The sequence below is a fragment of the Lissotriton helveticus genome, chromosome 3_1 (assembly GCF_964261635.1).
Source record: "Lissotriton helveticus chromosome 3_1, aLisHel1.1, whole genome shotgun sequence".
Classification (NCBI taxonomy): domain Eukaryota; kingdom Metazoa; phylum Chordata; class Amphibia; order Caudata; family Salamandridae; genus Lissotriton; species Lissotriton helveticus.
Window position 1 is genome coordinate 250,245,405 of NC_136061.1, and position 26,776 is coordinate 250,272,180.

The 26,776-nt window shown below is 47.1% G+C and overlaps 1 protein-coding gene across 1 annotated transcript in view; it reads left to right on the forward strand.

Annotated features, from left to right (window-relative positions):
* MSI2 (musashi RNA binding protein 2) overlaps positions 1 to 26,776 on the forward strand; it is a 1,965,164-nt gene that overhangs the window by 1,889,470 nt on the left and 48,918 nt on the right. The gene's annotated exons all lie outside the window — the stretch shown is intronic.

Here is a 26,776-nt window from a genome sequence, read left to right on the forward strand (position 1 = left end):
CGCCAGACTGGATCCGGAATCTTTTTACTGTAGTTCCTCTGTGTGTCAGTAGAGGGCGTCGAGTGGCCCCGTAGCGGTGTTGTCCACTGGATGTGACGTTGACTGAGTCAATATAAGTCCTCCCCTGAATCATTAACTCCAGCTTCTTCTTTTCTGCACTTTCAATGCTTATCCAGTAGCAGTCCCTCAAGACGTTTTTTCAGCCTACTTTGATGTTTTAGGCAACGGAACAGTGTGCCTTCTACCTCGGTCTTCATGTTTCAAATCTTGTGGGTCCTGTGAACAAGAAAGGTCAGCCACAGACCCTCACTCTATTTCTATGTGGTGCCTGGGTGAGCACCATGACTCCAAGGAGTGCGACTCCAGTCATCAACTCACCACATAAAGCCTCTTCCCCAGCCTCCTTCCACTCTTCGGTTGGGAAATCGATTTGCGAGTCAACCGTGTGCCTTCCTACCTTTCCTCGAGCGCGGTGACCCAGATGCAAAAATATTTAGATTCTCTTCATACTATCTTTGGGTCTTCACCTTCCCATGGAGCGGCTTTGGGCCCCAAGGAGATGTGAAGTGCCTTGACTGTATCCACGTAGATTGGTTCACTCTCTGCTTTTATTTGGGTTTCTGATCCCATTGTCTAATCCGTTTCAGTAGGAAAATGTGCGAGGTACCCCTTAATAAGAATCAAGGGAAGTAGGGTTAACAAACCAATTAAAAGGAGAAATTCCCTTGAGCAAAAATGCAATTTATAGTGCAAAATATTTTTTGGGGCGAAAACAATTACACAATTCTCATATGAAATAATGACCACAATTTATTAAACAATTACCGCTATATGTATCAACAAACCATTTTGCATTTCCTAAATAGCGAATTTTAAGGAATCGCTATTTAGTAAATGCAAAACGGTATGTATGTACAAAATCGCTTTCCAATAGCGATTCCTTAGCATTCCTTAATTTGAGATTAGCAAATTGTCAATCGCAAATTACCCCTTCATTTCCATGGGCCAGGAGGCCCATAGGAATGAAAGTGCAATTTGCAATTAGCAATTTGCTGATCGCAAATTAGGGATGTTTCCAAGGGTGCAGGGGTGTCTCAAGAACACCCTGCTGCACCCCTGAAAAAGACATTTGGGGGCATATGGCGCACATACATGCCCTAAGGGCATGTATGGGCGTCATATGGCACCTTTGGTTTTTATCAAAAAAGATTTTTGATAAGAATTCGCAAATTACCACCAACTAGAAGTTGGTGGTAATTTGCTAATCCTTAATGGCATTTTTTGCATTTTATTTGTTTGATACATTGCATTTAAGGAATCGCAAAATTTGCAATTCCTTAAGTGCAATCGCAAAATAAGGATTAGCAAATTTTGCTATTCCTTATTTTGCATCAAACTAGTTTGATACATTCCATTTGTCTAATTAGCATTCGCAAAGGCCGAAATTCGCAGAATTTCGGCCTTTGCGAATGCTAAATAGCTTGATACATATAGCGGTAAGTAATTAAAAAAGTGGGCAGAGCACCACTTAGCGCAATTAAAACGATTTAAACAATAAAAACCATAAAACAACTGACATTCAATGTTGACCAGCAAGATTGATACATGAAGACAGGAAGACAGAAAAACAGTAAGACAAAAACTTGTACAATACTAAGCGTATTTCCAGGCTCTATTTCTGACACCAATGTTATGTACACAGCAATACAGTGTATCCACAGGGGTATCCGAGACAAGAATTATACTGGAGAGTGCGTCGACGCATTTCGTGGTTTCTCACAATTTTTTCCACCTTTGTCAAGACTATAATTATTGTCTGTCGTAGTTCAAGGGCCAATAAAGTCTCCCTTAGAATCCACTTTTGGATGTTGTCAGGTTTCCATTATTTTAAAATATGATCTGACCCACAGAGTGTTTGCTTCATATGTCCGTTTTGGGATAGTGTCGCTTTATCAAGTTACAGGTCCTGTTTTAACGAGCACTAAACATACGCAGTAATCGTATCCGATAGTTTAAGCCTCATGTAACGGTTTTCCTTCCATTCGAAAAGGGGACCAAGGGCGCTTACGTCATGTCCTCGCGGTGTGAGCGAAGATTTCACTTTACACCCGCCTTTCTACCTTTCCTCGAGCGCGGTGACCCAGATGAAAAAATATTTAGATTCTCTTCATACTATCTTTGGGTCTTCACCTTCCCATGGAGCGGCTTTGGGCCCCAAGGAGATGTGAAGTGCCTTGACTGTATCCACGCAGACTGGTTCACTCTCTGCTTTTGTTTGGGTTTCTGATCCCATTGTCTAATCCGTTTCAGTGCCTGCGCACAGCTCTTTCGATTTCCCACCATCAGTGCCTGTATTCAATCAGTTGACACCAGGGCTGATCGATGCCACACCACTTTCCTCTCCAGATGCTGTGACGATATGGCTTTAGAGCTTCTCGCCGTTGGGTACGATGCCGGTGGTGCTGCCTAGCTTAGACACCCTCCCTCCAGTCTCTGTAGAGCCCTCCTCCTATTTTTCTTTGAGGAACATGGGTTTGAGGTGATGGGGAAGAGTCTAACACTGCTCAGCCTCCCCTGCTGGATAGCTGGCTGAGGGAGCTAGTTGAAGCTAGGGGCGTCCTCCATCAGGGCCAAACAGGGATGAAGCAGGAGCTCCCTTATAGTGAAGTACTTTACAACATTTTGTTGGGGGCTTGGGCTAAACCTGATACAGGAGCCCCTGTGGATGGGTCTATTTTGCAAACTCTGTGGTGCCCCAGGGTGATCCGGCCTATCTCCTTCGGCATTCCCACGATCCAAATTCTCTTCCAAATGACCCCCCAAACAGAGATTCCAGGAGATTAGACATTTATGGCAGGCATATTTTCTCTTACACCTTTCTGCACTAAGATCCATCAATACGTCTTGCGTTCTCTGATGTTTTGTGGAAGTCCTTAACGTCTGTGGCCTTTGGTTTCGGATGACACCTGGGATGAACTTGCCGAGATGGGCAACAAGCTCCCAATTGATCATTCATTGTGGTATGGATACTACTGATTCAGTGGATCAGGCCATGGTCTCTTCTGTGGCGTTATGTCTTCGCGCCTGGCTATGCCCCTTTTATATTTTGGAAGGCTGTTCAAGCCACCTTGATTGAAATTACTTTTGATGGAGCCTGTCTGTTTAGCGCACATGCCGACTCTGATCTGCGGCTAGATAGTCTGAGTGGAGCAGACTCTTAACGCTACCGTCTACTTCCCTAGTTCTCCAGTACTAGAAAATCCCTTTTTTATTCACATAAAAAACCATTCCAGGGCGGAGCCCATTGGCTTTTCTTTTTAAATCCCCTTTTCTTCTACAGGTGACACCCGGTGAGGTGTTCCTGCCTTCTGCAGGTTCTTTTATTCTTCTTATACTGTTGATGATGGGTTATGTTTCCTGTTATCTGGGACGTATATTATTTTGTGGGCCTATGTGAGTCTTTTTCCACAGGCGGCTTTCTGAGATTAGTTTTCTTCCCAGATCCTTATTTTATAAAAGGTATTTTGCTTGCATTGTGCAGATGCACTCTGGCCTTGTTCTCTGTTCTACGGGGCCATCTTCTGTATGCTTTACAGGCATTTTGGGATTCGCTTCTGGCTTAGTATTCCTTATAGGGACTTGACTTTATCTGCCTCTGAAAACATAGTGCTTGTGTTCCGCCTTGCACCAGCAACCAATATCCCCTTCTCACCCTCAACCATCTTAGGGGTTATTTCTCATCACCATGGGGCATTTCTTCCCTTTGATTGGTGCCCTCCTTTCCTTAGCGGAAGCTGTGGAACGAGTGGCATGATCTTTGGCCAGGATAGATTTTCTGCTCTGGCTTAAGACATTGTTCCCACTTAGGTCCTTTATCAGTGCTTTTGCACTACTTATTGTTCTTCTCTCTCTGTGCTTTAGCAAGAAGGCTTCCTGCCCCTCATCTTTCAGGTTCCATGTTGGGCTATATCTCGGTGATGCATTGGTTATCAGGGGCCCCTCTAAAGCAATGGTTATTATCCTGCCACTGCAACATGGGTATCTTGGTCCTGTGCCATCGACATGGCTGCCTTTTCTCTGCTTCATCCTTGGAGAGGATGTTATTACTTGTCACTAAAGAAAAAGGTGGCCAGCATGGAGGGACTGCAGAAGGGCCTGGCGCTCAGGGTGGAGGATGCGGAAGGACGGGCCCGGCAGAACAACCTGAGGTGTGTGGGGTTCCCGGAGGGCTGCGAGAAGGGCAACATGGAGTTTCCTGACCCGGTGGCTAGAGGGCTGGCTCCCGCCTGACTCCCTTTCCAAATGCTTTGTGGTAGAGCGGGCACACAGGGCCCTTGTACAAAAGCCGCCGGTGGGATCCCGTCCCCGGGCAGTGATCGCCAAACTGTTGAACTTCCATGATAGGGACACTATCCTACGACAGGCAAGGGAGAAAGAGCCCCTCATGTGCGAGAATCACAAGATCCTTATCTTTCCGGACTATACTAGGCTCGTCCAGCAGCAGAGGCAGTCATTTGCGGCGGCCAAGGCACGCTTACATGATCTTAAACTTCCTTATGCTCTACCTGATATATGGTGAACTTGGTTGATGGGGATCGCGGTAAGGGGTGGGGGAAGAGTTGTACTAGGGGCAGACGGTTTCCCCCTTGTTTAACAGGTGTTCTTGTAAGGAGGGAGGAGGGTTGGTTGAATGGGCGGGTTGTTGGGGATCCATTGGCATGGATGCTTTCGGGTCCCACGTTCGGGATCAGGGGTCGTCCAGGCCGCTGCCGGTACTTCAGTGATATTGAGGTATAGGGGTGGGGGGAGAGCTGCAGAGTTTCAGGGGGGGAAGGGGGACTGGGCGGGGAAGGGGGGAAGTGGGGGGCAGGGTGGGAGTTGGGGGGGAGGGAGTTGGGTTGCAATGCACAGTGTAGTTGAATTCCTTCTATGTGATGTGTGCATGCCTGCTATGCCCGATGCCTGGGACTGTGATTAGCCTGCGCTTGGATGGCGGCTGAGGGTCCCAGGACGACTACCCCTAAGGCTTCTATGCGAGTTTTGAGCTGGAATGTGTGGGGGATGCTTGACAAGATTAAACGAGGCGCAGTTCAGAGGTTCGGGAAACGGGAGAAAGCGGATATTTTATTGCTGCAAGAGACGCATATGCTGGGCACCAAAACGCTGAGTCTGAAGCTATATGGATATGATCAAGTGTATCATGCTGAGTTTGTGAGGGGATCCCGGGGGGTGGCCATTTTGGTGCACCGCAGATTGTCATATGTCCATTCGACGCAGTGCATTGATCCACAGGGCCGATATGTGTTTATCAAAGGTATGGTGGGTGCGGAACCCCTGGTGGTTGGAAGTGTATATGCCCCGCCCCCACTACAATGGTCGCTAGTCGAGAAGCGGTTTATGGTGTGGGCGGAGATTCCGGAGGGACTGGCTGTGGTTGGGGGCGACTGGAATGATGTGATGCATGGCCGAATGGATCGTTGCAGATCGGGGGGGGGGGAACAGATTGCTGACACGCCCACTAAACTGGAAAATATGGTGCAGGGAATGGGATGGGTGGACGCGTGGCGCTATCTCCACACACAAGATCGGGAATATACTTATGTTTCGGCGGTCCATAAATCATTTTCCAGGCTTGACTATATCTTTGTCCCCAGTGCAGTGATAGGGAGAGTAGACTCGGCGTCCATATTGCCACGGGGTCTGTCTGATCACTCTCTGGTTGCAGTGGTTCTGCTGCTCGATAAAGGGAGACACCCATTCTGATGGCGTTTATCGGCGTGGAACTTGCAGCAGGAAGACTCTCAGAACCACATGGGAGAGGCCATAGCTCATTATTGGGAGGATAATATCGGCTCTGTGACGGATGCCGTGACGCTCTGGGAGGGCCTAAAGCCCACGCTTCGTGGAGTAGATATCGCCTGGTGCTCAGTGGCCCGAAAGCAACGTAAGGAAGACCTGTGGACGGCAGCGGCGCGGGTGGAGGCGTTAGAGACACAATGTGGAGAGGAGCGAGATGGTGAGGGGGTGGGTCAGTTACTGTTGGCTCAACAGTCGTATGCATCTCTGCTGCTCGACGTAGCCAGGCAGGTGTGGCTGGCGACACGGAGCAGGATTTATCAATGGGGTGACAAATCGAGCACGATGCTCCATAGACTGTGCCAGAGCACATTTCAGGCACAGGCCCTGCCGAGTCTCAGGGATGCGGCTGGGGCCTCGATCTCGGCCCCTAAGCAGTTGGCAGACAGCTTCGCTCAGTATTATGCTGCTCAGTATGCCCGACGGGAGTGTATCTTCCTGCACCGGAAATCGACAAATTTATAACAGACCACCCGCCACGCGCACTCTCAGATGAAGTACGGGAACGCCTCGAGCTGCCGCTGTCGGCTGAGGAGCTGGGCACGGCGCTTGGAGAGCTCAATACTGGTAAGGCCCCAGGGCCTAATGGGTTTCCGGGTGAATTCTTCAGGAAATACCACCTCCAATTGGGTCTACATTACAAGAGAGCGTTGGAGGCAGCGAGAGAGCACGGTTGCCTGCCAGCGGACTGGAGGCATGCCGAAATTGTGGTGTTCTGCAAACCCGGAAGGCCCCCGGATAGACATGAGTCATACCGACCGATTTCCCTGCTAAACATTGAGGCCAAGATACTGGCCAAGGCGCTCGCGAATCGGCTCCTCCCCTACATAACGGAGCTAATTCATCCGGATCAAGCCGGGTTTATGCCCCGTAGGGCGACGAGGCACAACATCAGACGCGTGCATGTAGCGGTAGAGACGATTGGGGGGACTGGGGTCCAGGGGGCGCTTTTGTTAGCGGACATAGACTGGGCCTTTGACTCCTTGAGCTGGGTCTACCTCTTTGCATTCCTCTCCCGGCTTAACCTTGGGCCACACTTTGTTGTACCTGAGGTTGTTGTATACAGATTTGACGGCCTCGGTGAGGGTGGCAGGCGCTACGTCGGCAGCCTTTTCCATAGGGAGGGGCACCCATCAGGGGTGCCCCCTCTCGCCGTATCGGTTTGCTCTTGCTATGGAGCCACTGGCGGCATGTGTCCATATTGATGCACAACTGCGACGCTTTGAGTGCGATGCCGGACCGTCGGACAGAATCGCACTATATGCGGATGACGTTCTGTTCTTCCTTACGGACTTAAATAGGTCGGGCCTAGAGTCCTAGAAATCATGAGTGTTTGGCGAGGTCTCGGGGTTATACTTGAATCCGCGCAAATCTACCCTCTGGGTGCTAGGTGACCGCAAGGGGCTTGGACATTGGGCAACGGCGCTGCAAGTGGCGGCAGGGGGCCTTCAATACTTAGGGGTGTTCTTGACTGTTTCGCCCGGGATCTCCTGGGAACATAACGTAGTGCCGGTCTGGGATCGGGTTCGGACCGAGATGAAAACGTGGTCCCGTATGCCCCTTAATATCTACGGCGAATCAGCTATTTTCAAAATGGTTGCCCTTCCCCGTTTGCTGTACCAGTTGCAGAGTCACCCGTACACGGTCTCACCGCAGTGGTTTCGGCAGGTTAATTCGGCCCGAGTCAATTCCTGTGGGTCGGGGGTGCGATGCGAGTGGCTTTACGTACCTGTTTTTTGTCCACATACTGTGGTGGGTTGGCCACATCAGACATTCAGTCCTACTATCAGGCGTCCCACCTCCTCATTCTGAACGAAGGGTGGTATGGGGATAGGGGAGACCCAGCGTATGCCCTAGAGAGGTGCCTTATGGAACCGGCCATGTTGCATACTATCTTATATTCAGCGCGACTCAGGCAGAGGTTGCCCAGAGTCACCCAAGTGGTTTTCCAGGTCTGGCGGCAGGCACTGCGTCGCATGGGATGGTGAGGAAAACTCACTGAGGAGACACCGCTCTGGCATACCGGCGCTGGCGTCACTACAGGGCTTTCGAGGCTGGGATTCAATAGGAATCTCTACACTAGGGTACGTCGCTTAAATCCTTTCAGGAGCTCAGCGAGGAATTTTGTATACCTCGGACGCAGTTCTTTAAGTATTTGCAATTCCGTCATGCCATTACACCTGCCCTGGAGGGATTAGACTCCTTGCCAGAGTTTAGCCCGTTAGAAGCAAAAGTCTTCATGGGAGGCCTAGAAGAAAAGAAAATCTCGCATTTACCAGACCCTAGTGGTATATTGTTCCCCCTCACTGCAGACCCTGCGGGAATCATGGGAAAGGGACGTTGGGGAGCTTGAAGAAGAGGATTGGCGAGAAGCCCTCGAAGCCCCGAGAGGAGAGGCTATTGCCATGCGCTTCCGCTTTATCCAGTTCAAATACCTGCATAGGGCTTACTATACTAGGGAGAGGCTGTGGCGGGCTGGTTTGATTGCGTCTCCTGCATGTTTGAGGTGCGGTCACGAGAGGAGCGCCTTCATACACACGGTGTGGAGTTGTGCCACTCTGGCTCGATTTTTGGACTGGGGTCTGGGATTGCTTATCAGAAGTATTGGTTGGGATCTTCCTCGTACTCCCAAACTGGGCCTGCTTCATGTCCTCGAGGGGGTAGGGGGTAATCTATATAAGAGACATCTGCTGCTGTTGGGTCTTGTTGTTGCGAAGAGAGATATAGCTCAGGCCTGGAAAGACCCCCGGGCTCCTAAAGTTGTGCTGTAGAAATTGATTTTTGTATGGGGTTAGAGCGTTCAGTGTATGAAGCCAGGGGTTGCCCTAGGAAACATTATAAAATATGGAAAAGATGGGCGGACTACAGGGGTCTATGGTTAGAGCCACCAACGCCGCCAAGAGACACCTCTGGGCTGATGTGATGGGTCACGGGGGCGGCATTGTACACGTTGGATTTTTGTGTGTAACTTTCTTCTTCTTTTTACAGGAACGGAACGGCATTGTGCGGGGGACCAGGGTGGGATCCAGGAGGGGGGGCGTGGGTAGAGGGGGTGGGGTAGATGGGCAGGGGGGTTACGGGCTTTGTTTTCAGTTACTATATAGATCGCTATGTTAGTCATGACATGCTTGTGGCAGTTCCTGCGGACTGCTGTGTCTTTTGTGCGATCTGTCAATAAAAAGAGTTGTTAAAAAAAAAAGAAATACAATAAATTGCAGATCTACAGAAAAATCGTTGTCTGCGTAGCCACTGACACTTTAATGTACACTCATAAGCAACAGTCTCTTTCAGACCTCCACCTTAAATGTCACATTGTGCCACAAGAGGCCTTGTGTGAAGGAACAAAACATCCCCGTCCGTACATAGTGTTAGACTAGCAAGGATTAATTTGCAGAACCGGGCTATTTCCAACTATTGGACTCCTACCTTTTACCACTAGTTCCAGCCACGGATAAGTTAAAAACCTAGGTTTGTATATTTCTCTTTCCTATTCATTTATCGGGCAGTTTCACTGGGTGTGTTTTTTTCAGGATTCACTGGCAGATGCACTTTGAAGTGATATGTTGGCTGCCTAGGGTCTTTACTTACAGTTCATTGGCTGATAGTGGCATGATTCAGACTCGAGTCCAATGAAACTAGAGATTATTTATTATATAAAGTCTTTTTTCCCATTTGTCCACAGCAATCACTTTTGATGCTACCATGAAGGTGCCTCTGATTCTGTCATCAATAGACGCTAATAATGCACAGGTTTTCCCTTTGTAGAGGGTCTCCGCGACTAGTGCTTTCAAACATTTATCTGGTTTGTTGCAGACTAGAGTTTGAATGGGCTTGTGAATGTGTGTTTTCAGTGCTGTGAATGGATAGGTTACTATGTTACGTGAAAATGTCAACTTTAATTATTGTTTGGTAAATGTAGTTGGTGTTTGATGAGAGGGTCCAGAGGGTTGTGCCTAATCATATATTCACTTGCTAGGATGGAACACTTGCTCTTGACTGGCAGAAGACTGTGGCAGTGTATGTAAGGCGATTAGTAGTAACGAGTACTGTCGGGCACAGTAAAATCACATTAATGGCACAGTTGGGTTGCGTTTTATGTGTATTGAGTTCTGTCTTTCAAATGTTCTGTTACATGGTAAAGCAAGATGTATCCTGGTGAAAAATGCTGTGGAGAGCATAGTGATATCTAACTACATGGTATATATCTGTTTGTTAAATGTGTTTGCACTATTCAGCATGAAATGGCGATCTGTGTGCAGGCTTCTGTCAAATGTGTCATATTAACAATTTGAATGTGCTCCCCATGCACAGAATGATTCTAGGAAAGTGGAAGTAAATTTGAGGTTAACCAAGCAAAGAAAATCACAGGGTGTGAAGAACACCCAATGGGTAGACAGCTAAGGCTATAGCATATATTGCTGAAGGAAGCGAGGTAGGGGGTTGAAGTGTTGTGTGCAGAGGGGATCAGAACCGAGAGGCTGAGAGTGAGGTGGGAATGAATGGAGATCATGACATGCTGGGAAGAGGGGAGCAGGAACTAGCTTTGAGATATGACTGAGAACTGTTGGGAACATGGATGGAATGTATTGATGTCTTCAAAGTAATATCTACCTTTATTCATTCCCTGTTTTCCAGTACTTTTGGGGGCATACCCTTGCTGTTATTCCTCATTTGCAACATTTTGGTTCTATTTTTGTTACTCCGCAATGGATGTTCCTTTTCCAAGCTCACTGGTAATGGAACTACAAGCATTCCAGCTGTGCCATGAGTGCATTATACAGCTCGAGTCCCACTGCCCCAAAAACTGAATACTAAATGGTCATTGTCATTCCGACCTGCCTGGTTTACCTGCGTACAGACTGTTTCATTGCTTATGGTGTCTCTTTGAGTGGGCATTTGATGTCTGCCTAGCTCTCCAATTGCCTGTTCTTATGGACATGAACCTGTTGATGGGTCCGATAAGGACCCATTTTCGGAGTTGTCCCATGAACTTGCAGCTGCTTCAAGATGCATAGTATGGCCTGCTCCCGACTGGGGAGAAGGGTGCTTCTGCACCAGAATTTCTGAACTCCAGCTCTAAAACACGGGTGAAGGACACCAGCCTACTTCCTCAGCATCAACAGATATCAAGGCTCCTGGCTGTTCTTTGGAGCTTTTGAACGCGGCAAATGAGTAATAGTCCTCTGCGTAGACTAGATCTGTTCTGGAGTCACTAAACATTGATCTTCTGGAAGAAATCATGGGTGCCTTCACCTCAAACTAATTTGGCCCCTTTACAAAATGTTCAATTTCATTTGATTATAACTTTAACTTCACATTGTATGTTTATTAGCACTGCATTGAATTTGCTTAACTTGTGACATCTATTAGTTTATTAGTCGCTAAATTACTTTCACGACCACGGAGGGAGTGTAGTGGTGTCCCTTCTGGGCCCACTTTGGTTCTCCCTTGGTTTAGCGTGTTAGATGTTTTAGGCTGCTTGCGCTTGCACAGCCACACAACACCTTTTTTGCGACAGTATTTTAGAAATGCGCTGTATATGTTGTTTTGTTATTCAGTGACTCTTTTTGGGCTTCAGCCTGAACATTTTGTCCAAGGTCTAGAATACATAACACCTTGTTGTGCTATTTTCTGCTTGGTCATCAACAGCTCCTAACGTTTTACACATTAAACAATGGCCCAGCTGCATCTTTTCATCACAGTAGTTTTATCATATAAACTGTGTTTTCCCCATGGGAGGGCAGAGAGGAGAATTCTGTCAGAGGCCTGTTCTGGAATGTACGTACACTAGGTATGGGATCTGTTGCTAATCCCATAGATCACTAATATATCCCTTTGCTTACACAGTAAGGATTGGCGTAGACCGATAATTTGCCATGGTTGGGTTGTTCATTGTATAAAGCCTGCTAGTAATGTTGAATACTATTCCCAGTTCTATTTGCCTACTTATTGCAAAATAACAGCTTCATAGTAGACTACAATAGTTTAAATAAATGTATTGTAAACTTTCATTGTGTCTTTCCTTTGTTTACTAACAGCATGAATGAGTAAGAGACAAAAGGTGTTGATTTCTTTTCACAGTTCCCTTAGGGACTTGAGGGTTATGTTCTAGGTTTACCAAAATCACCTACTACTCTGGGAAGGTCAGGAGTTCAGGTGAGGCACTGTGAGCTAGACCGGATTTGGGATGACCGGTATATTCTGACACCCTGTCATCCCAAGGCACAGTTCTGCTTACTAGCAGACACCCTGCAACAGGGAAAACAGGAAGTTCATAGGTGAAGGTATAGCAGAACTTGCAGAGGACATATGTATTGTAGCATGTCTCTGTCAAAAACAGAAATGTGTTTAGGGAATAAGTAAGCCAATAAATATCTTGTAGTGACCAAACAGGACACACTTTGAAAAAACACATTCAACCCATCAATCTGTGACATCTGCCCCACACACCCCTAAAACAAAAGCAACTAGCCATCTGCGGCAGAGTGCTACAGTGGAAGAACATAGCCCACTTTAGAACAGTGCCTGAATGCCAAGGAGAGATCCTGGCCCCTTGATGAGCACATGCAAAATATTGTATGAACTCAAAGAATGGCAGTTTAACACTACCCTCTCTGTCTACAATGCTCTACTCTTTGCAAGTCTTAGTGATGACTGTGCCATGTTGATTGCAATGCCCACCTTTTGTGGTTTTAAAAAACACAGCTAGTTCAAGGCTAGGTCTATACTGGATAACGCAAACCCAAAGGGAATGATGGACGGAGTGTTGAACATTGCAAGCACTCACCCCCAGTCAACAGATCAGGGTGTAATCCATCATCATTCTTCAGCTCACTCCGCCACCCCAGTTCAGACATGGCCATATGCGAATCCCTGTGCCTCATGGGAACAGTTCAGCCCGAACTGCCAAGCCATGTCTTATCTGGTCTCAGTAAAGTCACTGTCCCTTCCAATTTGTCTTTGTAGAATATGTTAGCCACCATCGTGATTTTAGTTTGAGTCAAATAGAACCTTGGTACTTTCACCCTCAACCTCTATGTAATCCCCTTTGTCCGCAGCTTATAAAACTATTTGCCCACACTCAAAGTCTGAACTACCTTTGTCCTCACTGTGCTGATTTCTACCTCATTTACTTTCTGTTCGAGGCTTTTCATCCTGCAGACCCCAGCAAAATCCCATTTTTTCTTGCAATGCATGCACACTGCTTTGAGCGTGGGGCACGCTCTATCATTAGCAAAGTGTCAGATCCTATCACACCTGAAGCATCTTTTCTCCGTCTTAACCCGATACTTTGCGTTATCACTGTTTTTTGGTTCTTTCTTCCTCACACCATCTTTAACAGACACCTTTTTCTTACTTTCACGCACAACAGAACATACTTCCTTGGTAAAGTCCTTTTTTATTACCTCACCACTCTGAGTACTCAATCCTTTTGGCCACAAGCAGCACTTCTTCCAGGATGGGCTCATCTTTGAGCCACAGTTCTTCCCGCACCCTCTTAAAACTACACACCACCATGAATTGATCAATCAACCACCAATGGCCCAAATTTACAAGAGGAGGCCAAACGCCTTAACTCCGTAACATAGCTTTCTATTGACTCCCCCTCTTGTTTTACCCTTTTTACAAAATAATAGCATTCCAGAATGGTACTTATTTTGGAGAAATAGTGCAAGTCAAGTTCACATAAGCAAGTTTCATTATTCGTTCAAATCAACAGCATCATTATCTGGTACATCAAGAAGATGGTCAAACACCTCCTGTCCTTCAGTGCCAAGACAGTGGAGCAAGTATGCCAGCCTCCTCTTTGCACTGAGTGACCTGCCACACACTCACACCTAACGCTCAAACACTTTCTTCAATTTAACTTATTTAATGGGAGGAATACCAGGGGTGGACAAAAAGAACAGAGGTGCAGTGACATTTTGCATTATCCCTAAAACAGTATTCGAAGCCTCAAACAAAACTGATGCATTTGTTATACAACATGAAAATATTACATGCAAATAAAGATGTATATAAAAAATATAGAGACTTGAATCACAAAACTGCAGAGCAAGAGTACTTTGGGTGAGAGACATGCTTATTGCCATGAAGCAACGAGGGCTCCAACTTGTACAAGGGTTGAAGAAAGCACAATGGTTTTACTAAAACACCCTCTAGTTCACAGATATATTGTCAGCACACTCACAAAAATGCCTGTTAAATCACGTACAAGAAATATGAAGTGCAATTGCTCTGCACATCAGCGAAATACTTTGTACTTCTGTGCGCATCAGCTACGTACTGATCTTCCTAAGACTTATGTCAGTTTTAGCACGTAAAACCCCTGTAAACCATAATGAACACTAATGAAGTGCAACTGCTGTGCACATCAGTTTCACTAAAACATGTTTTAGTTCACAAACATTTTTGTCAGCACACTAAGAAAAATGCCTGTTAAAACACGTACCACCAGGGCACAAGTCCTATAAAAAGAAGTGGGGGGACTGACAATATGCAAATGACCCCATGACGGCACTTGCTGTCCCGATGTCTGAATATTACACCGGGACACGTTCAGCATATTTCTGTGAGGCCCAGTTTCTTGGCAGGGGGGACGGCGTCCACTGTGTGAAAAGAGTGGGGGGACGCTGTGTACCTGCGTGTACCCCCGACTCGAGCCCTGCATACCACAGATATGAAATGCAATTGCTGTGCTCATCAGCGAAATACCGCGTTCTGCTGTGTGTGTCAGTGACATACTAGTCGTTGTCTTGCTCTGTGGTCAGGTACCAATGAAAAGTGAGGGGAACCAACCCTTCTTCATGCTCAGAGGTCAAGAACCAATGGTAAGTGATAAGAACAAACCCAGCCGCTGACGTCACAGGATCCACTGTGACAGGAAGTAGAATGCTTCCACAACAATGGCAGAAGCTGCCCGAGTGCGCCTGAAAGAGCATGAGTCCTCCAAAACAAGATGCCTGCTGCATATGAAAAGGGGGGCCCTTGGCCCCCCCGCCCGCATGGCGGCGCGGCGACCGACTCCCCCTCCGTGCCTCTCGGTGGTGGGGCGTGCCCTTCTGGGCGCACCTCACCACCGATTGGGTGGCGCCCTCCCTGGCCCGGATGTCATTGTAGGACTTCCGGGTCAGGGGGGCGGGCCGCAGGAAGGGCCGGGTGGGGGGCGTAGCCACCCCCCCCCCGGGCCCCTCATGGATAAAGAAGCTGGGAGCACCCAGGAGACCCTCTTGTTCCCTGGATGCTCCCCCACAGCGTGTTGTGCCCCGCGCTCAGGGGCTTCTGATTTTTGTATAAAATGTTTAGCATGCAATTAAAAATTTTATGATCTTATATCTTAATAAATACGGCCGGGGGGTTTCGCGACCCCCCGCCTTCCAAAAGTTAACCATGTTTCATGATCCTGTATCCGGGGTTTGGTGTGGTAAGCTGGGGGGGGGACGGCAGCCAGTCGCTGACCATGTAAATAATGCGAGGTGCAGGTAAGCAATCTTATAACGTACTTCACTTGTTGCTGATGATACTTCAATGCTTTCTGGTCTTCCTGCGAAACACTGCTGGCCTCAAATTCAAATACAAAGGAAGCGTAGAAGTGACCACATGGTCCATGCACATGGTTCACATTGTACAGTCAGCCCCAGGAAGCAGTTTGCCACATAGTGTAAACTAAGCTCAGGCAGCGCAGGCGAAGTGCCCTTCCCCCTCCCAAAGTAATTATAAAGTAATAAAAAAGGCACTTGCCTCCTCCTCGCCATGGCCGCTCTCCTTCCTCATCCTCGCTGTCCTTCTACTTAGATAACCCCTACATTGTAAATCTCGCGCATGCGCACTCTCAAGACGTACACGTAGGGGTTTTCAAGTGCCTTTTTTATTACATTTTAATTACTTTGGGAGGGTGGAGGGGCAGGCTAACTATGCTCCGCCATGGAGTGGTCGTTTTGCCTAAGCTCCTTGTTCGCAACGGAACGCGGAGTAGGCTAAACTACACTGTCAGAACATAGTTACCCGCCCAGGCTTAGTATAAACTAATGACAAAGTGTACATGACCAAGGTAGCAGGTGTCAACTTGCAGCGACCAAAGAAATGTTAAGAAGAACACAGTTGTAGGGTAAGGCTCCTTGAAATCCAGGAGTCAAGTGTAAACCGCAGCCAAACCGAAACCAACCTGGTGTGCGGGAGAACCTGTTGCTTGCCGATTCCACCGCCAAGAGTCACGCCGCCCTGACTGGAAGCGCTGAAGCGCTACATACCATTGCCGGACGCCACCGCCATCAGCGCCGCCGCCCCGGGACTACGAATCCCAGCAGCCTCCGCGGCGGCACACATCACTGACGCGGTTGGAGCGCCAGGAGGCGCATAAAGTCGCCCAACCCTCCGTGTCGCGGGACGCACGCGGGACGCGCCGGGCTAAGCCCGGGCCAAGGGGGGCCCGTTTAAGCCCGTTCAAGACCAAACAAGGACGGGACGGGCCACCCTACTAACATCTCCTGTAAGACCTTAAGGCGCAAGGTTAGTGTCAAGTTATATCATCGTTTGTGTGGTCCATTTAGACGGGTGGATTAGTAACTTTACAATAGTGAGTATGGCGACTTCACCAGAAGCAACCCTTAATGGCAGAAAGTCTACAGGAGGTTCTCTAATGGGAACACTTGATAATTTTTTGATTAGGGTATCGTCAGCCCTTGCCAAGGATATTGAACTTACGGAAAAAAGACTATCCTTGGACACTCTGTTTGAAAAGCGATCATCTTTGGGGAATCTAGCAACAGCTAGATCACCGTTGCCTTGGCAGGATGATATCGAGGGAACACTCCCTCCCTCGGGGATGGTGGAGATTAACCCTTCTCCCCAACTAGATCTCACTGACGAGCTAAGTATTTCTTCACCTATGTGTTTGCTCCCCCATCCTGGTGCTCGAAGAGTTCCCTCACCTAACATCAAAACTCGCCCAGCCTGTAATTTAATATCAGGCCCGGCACAGCTAGAGGGGGGATGTTCGCAAAAAGAAAACATCCCGGCCCACCGATCCAAGCTGGGGGAAGGAAAGCAAAGTGTGCAAAGAAGACTGCTTCAAAGGAGGTCGCAGTAGTAACGTCATCTGGTAGCCAAACCCAAACTCAGACTGTACCACCTATTATTGAAGGGCATGGAGAGTCACAGGTACCTGTGAGGAATGAGTCACACTTTGATCTGGGTCAACCATTTTGGAAAAAACTGGAGGGAACCATTAAGAAGCTATGCAACCCAATATATGATCGGTTAGAGTCTATTGAAAATACACTGGTGTGTTTGGAACTCTCGTTATCTACAGTCCAGAAGCAGGTTGGAACACGGCATAGTGCTCCAAACCCTCAACGAAAATCACCAATAGCTCAAAATCCATCGGATTCTTCCACTTCTGGGGCAATCAGTGTGGGGGCCACAGTGTCTGAGGCAGTCAACAAGGTGCCTTCTCTGGCACCACCGCCATCTACACTGCCAGACATTGGGGACATAGTGGGGACGGAGCAAGTGCCTCATGTTGCAGAGAATAGACCAGTAGTAACTTTGTCAAATCCATCATTGGGGTCTGTAACAAGTACTGTGGGGTCTGTAACAAGTTCTGTGGCTACCTTACCGACTATTGATCTCCCACCTGAATCAGCACCATATGTGGTAGTACTACTGGGAGTACCTCCAGTAGCCCAGGGCAAGCGAGAAACCTATGGGGAGCTGAAAAATAAGTGTGTCTTCTGGCTCAACAAGTATCGTCCATTACCACCGAACATTCTTACAGAAATTCTGTTTGCTAGGAGAGTGAACTGGTTGGGAAGGAGCCCTAAATCGACTGAAGGGGACTGTATTATTATTAACTTCAAAGATTGGAGAAGTGTAAACTACATTTGAAGCTGGCCACTATCTGATCGGTCTCCCCAGATAAAAACTTACCCCCTATCATATTTCTATGGCTCTAGTGTACCCATTGGAAGGAATATTTTTACACTGGGAGAGCCAACTAATGCATGTCCTTTGGGTAATATAAGGCTGTTTAATAGGTTTGAGGCTTTGTCGGGGTTGGGTGATTGTGACTGACGCTATGTGCCCCAAAACCCCGTATTAAGTGTTGTGTCTCCAGGTATAGGCGAGGGTGGGTGTGATAAGAGGGTAGTTGAAGTGACTGCCCATGATTGCAGACACATAGAGAAAGGTGCCTGCAGCTCAGTCATGACAGGTACTGAAAACATAGATGAGGCATCAGGAGTGGGATCAATGTCCATGCAGAATGAGGAATACCAAGCACCCGAGAGTTCTCCAGAATCAGGATATTTGGCTTGTGGTCATGCCGGGGTGGTATGTCAAACATCGTTCATTTCATGGAATGTGGCGGGTGTGGGAACTAAACTTAACTCACCCGCCTGGATGGAATTTATCGATAAATTTGATATTTGTCTGCTCCAGGAGACTTGGGCGATTGATCCTGTGTTTAAAGAGGGCTATTTAAATTTTTATGTCCCCGCAGTTAAAAATCACCCAGGGCTTAGTTATTTGGGTCAGGCAGAGTCTTAACTGTCATAGCCACTTACTTCCCGGGCCAAATTGCGATACTCTTCCCGTAAGGCTTTGCTTCCCTTCAAACTTGAAAATAGAAAATTTTAATGTCTATGCTAGGGGTCTCCCAGGAGGTAAGAAATCTGAGGTGGTAGTAGCCTTGGACACAATGCTTCAGGCAACCCCTGGAAATGTATCGCCAATAATAGCAGGTGATTTTAATACCACTTTCGAGCCACTGGGCCCTGACGATATGCACCTAACAGATGAAGAGGATAGTAGATGGGGAGTTCCCCAGCTTGATACTAACCCCATAAGAAAGTGGACTGAGGCTGCAATTCAACTGAAGGGCCTCTGTATGGGGCACCAGTTGAGGGCAGCTAATGGCCGTACACCATCGGATAGAATGGGCAAGGCAACGTTTCATAATGGTAATAGAGCAAGTCATATAGATTATCTTCTTGTTCCTCTCAAGTTGTGGTACACCCTTCTTGATATGGAGATAGTGGACCGCATTGAGAGTGACCATAATCCCATCTCCGCTGTGTTTAATTTGGGTTTAAAGAAGGTGGATGAAATGTCTAGGGGACCCATTCAGTCGAACCTAGTTCTAACTAATGATGAGTGGCGCCTAAAGTGGTGCCAGGTGGCAGAACATCAGGACATCATTACAGGAATTGAGAATGGCTTGGAAGGTTTCCTGGCGACTATGGAGGTCGAATCTAGTCGTGGGCTCCCGTATAGAGCTTTTATGGATGCCCATGATATCTACTTTACTAGTTTGAAAAGCTACTTCTGTAAGTCTCGTCAAGGCAAAAGCGTCCAAATTCGTAGAGCCGAGAGTTGGTATGACGGCTCCTGTCGTGAAGCCGGGGGGAGCTATCCAAAGCATTAAAAACTAAGAACCCAAGTAAAGTAAAGGCGGCTAGAGCCAACTATAGGCACAAACAGTTTACTGCTAAAAAAGCATGGGAAGAGTGTATATGGCAGGACCTCAAAGAAGCTTGTAAAGCTAAGAACACAAAAGCTTTTTGGGACTTTTTTTAAATGGGGTAGGGATGGACAACATGAGATCCCCAAAAATAATGTTGCCCAAAGCGCATGGGTCGATTATTTTAAACCACAATACGCCACTAATGAAGCAGGTTGCACAGAGGGAACGCGGGTCCACGTTTTCTATAATGAAGTAGTATTCACTGTAGGAGACGTGGACAGAGCATTAGATCTGGTGACCGCGGGCCGTGCACCTGGAATGGATTGTGTCCCCGCCGACCTGTTTTTACATAATACGGGAAGATGGCGGTTTTATATTATGCATTTGGCAAATGCCATCGCCCAGGGGATGGAAGTCCCACAATCATGGAAATGCGCGGAAATAATTCCGGTGTTTAAAAAAGGGGACAAGTCGCTAGCAGGCAACTATAGGCCCATCAGCCTGAACGACTCTGTCCAAAAAAATCATAGGACGGCTGGTTTTGGGAAAAATCCAGACGTGGATGGATGATGATAACATCTTGAGTCACCTCCAGGCTGGGTTTCGACCCAAGACCAGCACCATAGACCAAGTCTTCCGATACATTATTTTATTTTGGCGCACTGTAGTTTTGGATAGAGGTACTCTTTATGCCGTTTTTGTAGACTTGAGGGCGGCTTTTGACTTGGTGAGGTAGGGTGGGGTAGAGTGGAGTAAATTGGGATGGACTAGATTGGGGATGGGTAGATTGGGTAGGGTGGAGTAAATTGGAGTGGTACTGAATGGGGTTGGGTGGCATGGGGTCGTGGAGTGGGGTACGGTGGGGTGGAGTACAATGGAGTAGACTACTGTTGATTAAGGTAGGGTAGATTGCCGTGGGGTAGGTTGGAGTGGAGTTGGATAGAGTAGTGTGGGGTAGATTGGTATGGGGGTTGGGTGGGGTAGTTTGGGGTAGTGTGGGGTGGAGTGGGGTAGATTGGTATGGGGTGGAGTAGGGTAGATTGGTATGGGGTGGAGTAGGGTAGATTGGAGTGAGGTTGAGTGGGGTGGAGTAGGTTAGATTGGGGTGGAGTGAGGAACATTTGACTGGAATGTGGTAGATTGAAGAGTGGACTGGGTTAGATTAGGTGAATTGAAGTGTGTACATTGGAGTGGGGTAGATTGAGGTGAAGTAGATTAGAGTGCGGGTGGAGTCGAGATTGGAGTGAGAGACTGAGGAAAAGTGTAGTGGGGTACTTTTGTAAAGTGTGGTAGATTGGGGTGGAGTTGGGTAGGTTGGGTGAATTAGAGGGGTGGATTGGATTGGAATGGAGTGGAGTAGATTGAAGAAGGATGATTGGAGTAGGGTGGAGGGGGGTAGATTGGGGTGGTGTTGAATGGGATGAAGTGGGGTAGATAAGGTAGATTCAAGTGTGGTAGAGTGGAGTGAGTTAGAGTGGGTTACATTTGGGTAGGGTAGAGTGGGGTGGGGTAGATTGGGTGGATTGGTGTGTGGTATATTGAAGTGAATTGTGGTAGATTGGAGTGGGCGGGGTTGATTGAACTAGATTGAGTGGAGTGGGGTAGATTGGAATGTGCATTGTTTGGTAGCGCACTGTCATTACAGACATTACATATCCAATTGAAATGACCATTACATGTACACCAAAATACGGCTTTACTGAACACAAACCATAATGTGTGCAAATGTCATCACCTAGAATATTGATGTGTTTTTATCGTATTAAAATATTTGTTTCCACCACACTTCAGAATTACAAAGTTGTGTGCTAGAAGAAAAAAAATCCTAACCCTCTCCTCTTACATGCATACTCAACAGCATTGTCACAGAAATTCTCCCACTTTGAAGTCCAAGTAAGAAAAATAAACACCAGGCTCCCAGGAAGAGAGAGCCTGACATTTCACCTCTGTCTTTGAATGCACAGTAAATGTGACAAGATAAGAAGAGTTAAAGGCCTGTTTACAGAAAGCAAGCTTGTGGAAGAATACAGTAAACCAGGTTTGGGCAACGGGAAGGATGAACTCTAGGTGGACGGCTTAAAGTTAAATTCTAGTCTTACCACCCAGTGCTCTTACCTACTCTTCAATCAATCAATCAGGGTTGGTAAAAACGCAACTACTCACCCGTGAATGCTGGGTTAACCCGAAAAGCCAAGTCTTGAGGTCCTTCCTGAACTGGGACAATGAGGGAGATTGCTGTAGGTGTAGGTGGAGGGTGAGGGTGTTCCAAGCTTTGGATGCGAGGTAGGAGATGGACTTTCCTCCCGTTCTAGTCTTGCTGATACGTGGCCAGTGAGAGCTGGGCTAATCGCAGGTGTATTTTTTGTGTGTGTGGAAGGAGAGGCGGCTGTTCAGGTATGCAGGTCTGGTGTTGTGAAGGGCCTTGTATGTGTGGTTGAGAAGTTTGATGGTTATTCTTCTTTCGACTGGAAACCAGTGGAGATTGCGGAGGTTTTGGGTGATGTGACTGCGATGGGGAATGTCGAGAGTCTGGCTGTGGTGTTCTGGGCAGTCTGGAGTTTGCGAAGGTGTTTCTTGTAGCTTCCGGCACAGAGAGCATTGCTGTAGTCTAGTCTGCTGCTGATGAGTGTGTCAGTTTTTTGGGATTTGATTGGGATCCATTTGAAGGTCTTTCAAAGCATGCAGAGGGTGTTGAAGCAGCTTGAGGAGACTGTGTTGATCTGGCGGTTCATTGTGAGCAATGAGTCTAGTATGATGCTGAGGTTTTTTGCATAGTCTGCCGGGCTAGGGGATTTTCCAATGGCAGAGGGCCACCAGGAGACATTCCATGTGAATGGGTAGGAGCCAAGGATGAGGACTACTGTCTTTTCTGAGATGAGTTTCAGGCAGCTGTTCTTCATCCAGGTGGCGACGGCTTTCATCCCTTCTTGGAAGTTGTCTAGTGATGTTGGGTTCATTGGAGAGGGACAGGATCAGCTGGGTGTCATCGGCGTATAAGAGGTTGAGCCCATGGTTACTGACGATGGTTGCGAGGGGGGCCATGTAGAAGTTGAAGATGGTGGGGCTGAGGGAAGAGCCCTGGGACCACTCCACAGTCAGTTGGTCTTTGTTGGTTCCGAGAGGTAGGGAGAGAGCCTGAACGCTGAGTTCTGCCGGTGAGGAAGGAGCGGATCCAGTCGCGGCCCTTGCCACGGATGCAGACGTTGTGGAGTCTGGTGGGTAGGGTGCGGTGGGAGAAGGTGTTGAAAGCACCCCTGGTCTAGGAGGGAGCGGATGTCGTCGGTGGAGGTGAGTAGGGTGGTCTTGGTGCTGTGATTGCTTCGGAATCCGGATTGGGAGATGTTCAGGACATTGTTAGCTTCTATGAAGTTCGCTAGCTGGGTGTTGATCGTCTTTTTGATGACCTTCGCTGTGAAGAGAAGCAGGGAGATGGGCCTAAAGTTCTTGAGGTCGGTCGGGTCCACAGAGGGTTATTTCATGACTGAGTTGACTTCAGCTTGTTTCCAGTTCTAGGAGTAGATGCTGGTCTTGAAGGAGTAGTTGATTGTCTGACTTAGTGTGGGTGCGATGGAAGAGGCTGCTCTGCGGACGATATGGTTTGGGTAGGGGTCTGAGGGTGCTCTGGAGTGGAGGCTATTTATGGTCTTCAAGGTGTTTTCTGTCGCAAGCGGGATCCATTGGAGCAGGGTCTGTTGAGTGGTGTAGCATGAGGGGGGGAGCTGGAGTGGTTTATCTTGTGGTGGGGGAATGTACCGAGTCTGTTGCCGACGTCTTAGGAGAGTGGGATGTCTGTTGTTTTGCTGTAGGGTTTGGCGAATTCCTAACACCCAATACCCCACCTTACACCCTAAAAATACCTACCGAATCTAAAGTCTCGAAGTACCCTTACCACCCAATACCTTTATCCACCCCAAACCTTAAAAACTCCCTTACCACCCAATACCCCTTCTCACTCTAAACCCTAAAAATACCCTTACCACGCAATACCCTTACCCACCCCTAAACCCTAAAATCACCGTTACAACCCAATAACCTTATACACCCCTAAACGCTAGAATCAGCCTTATCCAATAACCCTACCCACTTTAAAGCCTAAAAATGCCCTTGACACCAAATACCGCAACCCACCCCTAAACCCTTACCCATCCCTAAACCCTCAAAATGCCCTTACCCAATTCCGAATGTATGTGTGTGTGTATATTTATATACATATATATATATATATATATAACAGGTTTCACTTGCCTGATATATATACTTACATTTTTATTGGAAAGACATATGCATGGTAAAGATATGTATGTGTTAAAAGGCAATGCATGGTAATGACCATGGTAAAGATTGTTTCCCCTCTGGGCCTTCCTATGGGGTTGATTGACTTGAGGATGCCTACCTATTAAAAGAAAGAAAAATGTATATTAGATTTTTTGTTATGTGATAGGCTTGCGGAGGAGAAAACCCATCACACCCTATCATGAGACAGCCTCGAAGAGCAAGATATAGCAAAAAACCTACATTTTTGGTGTTCAATGAAAGATGCTGACAACACTTGATAGATGCAAAAACAACAATTGATGGACAGAATGCAGAAGTATATCATACATTCACCCCAGTACCGAGATCTGGGCCTAAATCCATCATTTGTGTGCTCACCATGTCATTCCAGTTTGGACCCAGCCATATGCAAATCAGTCATAACCCTGCGCCCAATGGGAACAGTCCAGCCCGAACTGCCAGGCCAGGTCCTCTCTGGCCTGGAAATTAGCATCCTAGGACAGGTTTCGGGCTTTCAGCCCTCATCAGCCAGGATAGCTTGACTCCAGTGGCATGGAGAGCACGGGACCCACTTCTTGGCATACCCGTCCCACTCGGGGTGACAAATTTAACCCAGATCTCTTGACTGGGGTGAATGTTTTGATTTGTTCTGCTTTCCGTCCATCAACTGTGTGTCTTTTGACAACACTTGATAGAGCAAGTAAAGACCTATATCTCTGACCGTTGGCACTAAAAAAGGAAGGGGAGAAACAAAAACTTCTGAATGAGACCGAAACCCACTATGAAGGGCCTGAAAATTCTGCGCATACTTGCCAACGCAGACAAAATCTCTCAACTACCAAGGCGCGAGAACCCCTGAGGGAATACCCACAAAAATAGCACCTAAGGAGGATGAGCTGTCCCACAACATAAACGTTCCTCAGCAGTCATCACAGACAGCATGAAAACACTTACATAGGCCCAAAGCAAAAATGACACGGTGAACCACTCAGTCACATCATATCTATGTGGATAAGCATTTCAGCGCCACACTGGGTAAGTGCTGTAATACAATACAGTGAACTATATTTGACACAACATGACTACAGGGCTTTTAAGACCTGCATAGGGAATGGTATTCCAACAGAAAACAATCATTGACGAAGGAACACAAAGGCATCACAGAAATGCCGGCAACTTCGATATGAAACATTGACCAGGGATAGTTTTGCAGTAGGAAACGGTGTGAAAGATATCTAAGAAGCTACCATACACAGGCACAAAACAAAAGTCCTAGATGTGGAAGCCGATAACATCAATTTAAGTGTGAAGATCTTAAAACCATACAAGATGTGACCATATGGGAGTTTGAAACGCGACAGAAGGAACATAATTCAATTCTCTGATGGAATGCTACAAACTTCTCTTTGCACAGATTCAGGGTTCTTAGGAAGGGAAAACCTTTGGGGTTCATAGGGTAGGACCCTAAGAGTCCTCTGCTAAAGACAGTCACAGAAATGTTTGCCAAAATATCTTTATCAAAGATGCCAGAAGGCATAATCCCATTACTTTGTGGGGATAGGCCTTTGCTAATAAAATTGCAATGGACTTTCTCCTACGAAATGCAGTTTCAAGGGGATGATTTAAATATTCATACTGCCAAAGTGAAATGTGATATCTAAGGCATTCACTATACTGACTGCAGCTGTTGAACCCTCTGACTCACAATAAAGCTAGAACATCGAGAGGAAGCAGCAAAAGCATTGACATAGATTGAGGAGGAGATGGAACTCCAAGAAGGAGGTTGACTGGTGTGAATCCTGAAGCACCAGACACATTATCTCTAGGACCCACTATTCTCTACATTTCATGAGCACATGGGTTGCTAAAAGTAGCACATAACCCTTTATACTAACCGTTTTGAATTACACGCCTTTAGAATATGAGTATGCACACACCCGTACTACTCCTGGAGGCCGAGGCAACTGACGTTGATACTCGGGCCCTTAATATAGGGGCCTAAATTCATAATATAGACATCTACAAAACACACGTTATAAATCCATGCTACAACATGGAGTAAAACGTGCCGAGTATTCACTCTACTCCATTAATCATTCCAATATGTAACATGGGAGCTTTTGACCGACATGGAAGAAAAATATTTACTAATGAAGTTGGAGACTGGAGTGGAAACCCTAACATCATGGGTGGTCTATGTCTTGAATCAAGATCACAATCGATTTCTATTGAGGCTGTTACTTATGTTGGCGGACTTTATAGAATTGATTTTGATAGGTTGTCTAGGCTAGGTGGAGAAGGTTGAACTAGGTTGATTAGAGGTAGAAGGGACAGTCTCATCACTAGATATGGAGGCCTTTATGGAAACTAGACGAGAGTTAGGAGTTCATGGAGAATAACACCTAAGTGAAAAAGAGGTGACTACGTTAACCCCATGTACACAGTACATACACTGGAATTGATTACAACAGGGATATTGGAATGAGTCTAAGACTCAGACACCGGGAATAACTCTACTTCCGCCTAGGAGTCTTTTTAAAACTCAAAGTACCTGATGGTTGAAAAAGTGTGGTGATACACCCGTGGCTTATGTTGCAGATCAGCCATCTATTAGCACAATTTTATATCTGATAGAGCCATCTAGCCGCAGATTTCTTACCTTTGAATTTTCCACCAGCGCCAGACTGGATCCGGAATCTTTTTACTGTAGTTCCTCTGTGTGTCAGTAGAGGGCGTCGAGTGGCCCCGTAGCGGTGTTGTCCACTCGATGTGACGTTGACTGAGTCAATATAAGTCCTCCCCTGAATCATTAACTCCAGCTTCTTCTTTTCTGCACTTTCAATGCTTATCCAGTAGCAGTCCCTCAAGACGTTTTTTCAGCCTACTTTGATGTTTTAGGCAACGGAACAGTGTGCCTTCTACCTCGGTCTTCATGTTTCAAATCTTGTGGGTCCTGTGAACAAGAAAGGTCAGCCACAGACCCTCACTCTATTTCTATGTGGTGCCTGGGTGAGCACCATGACTCCAAGGAGTGCGACTCCAGTCATCAACTCACCACATAAAGCCTCTTCCCCAGCCTCCTTCCACTCTTCGGTTGGGAAATCGATTTGCGAGTCAACCGTGTGCCTTCCTACCTTTCCTCGAGCGCGGTGACCCAGATGCAAAAATATTTAGATTCTCTTC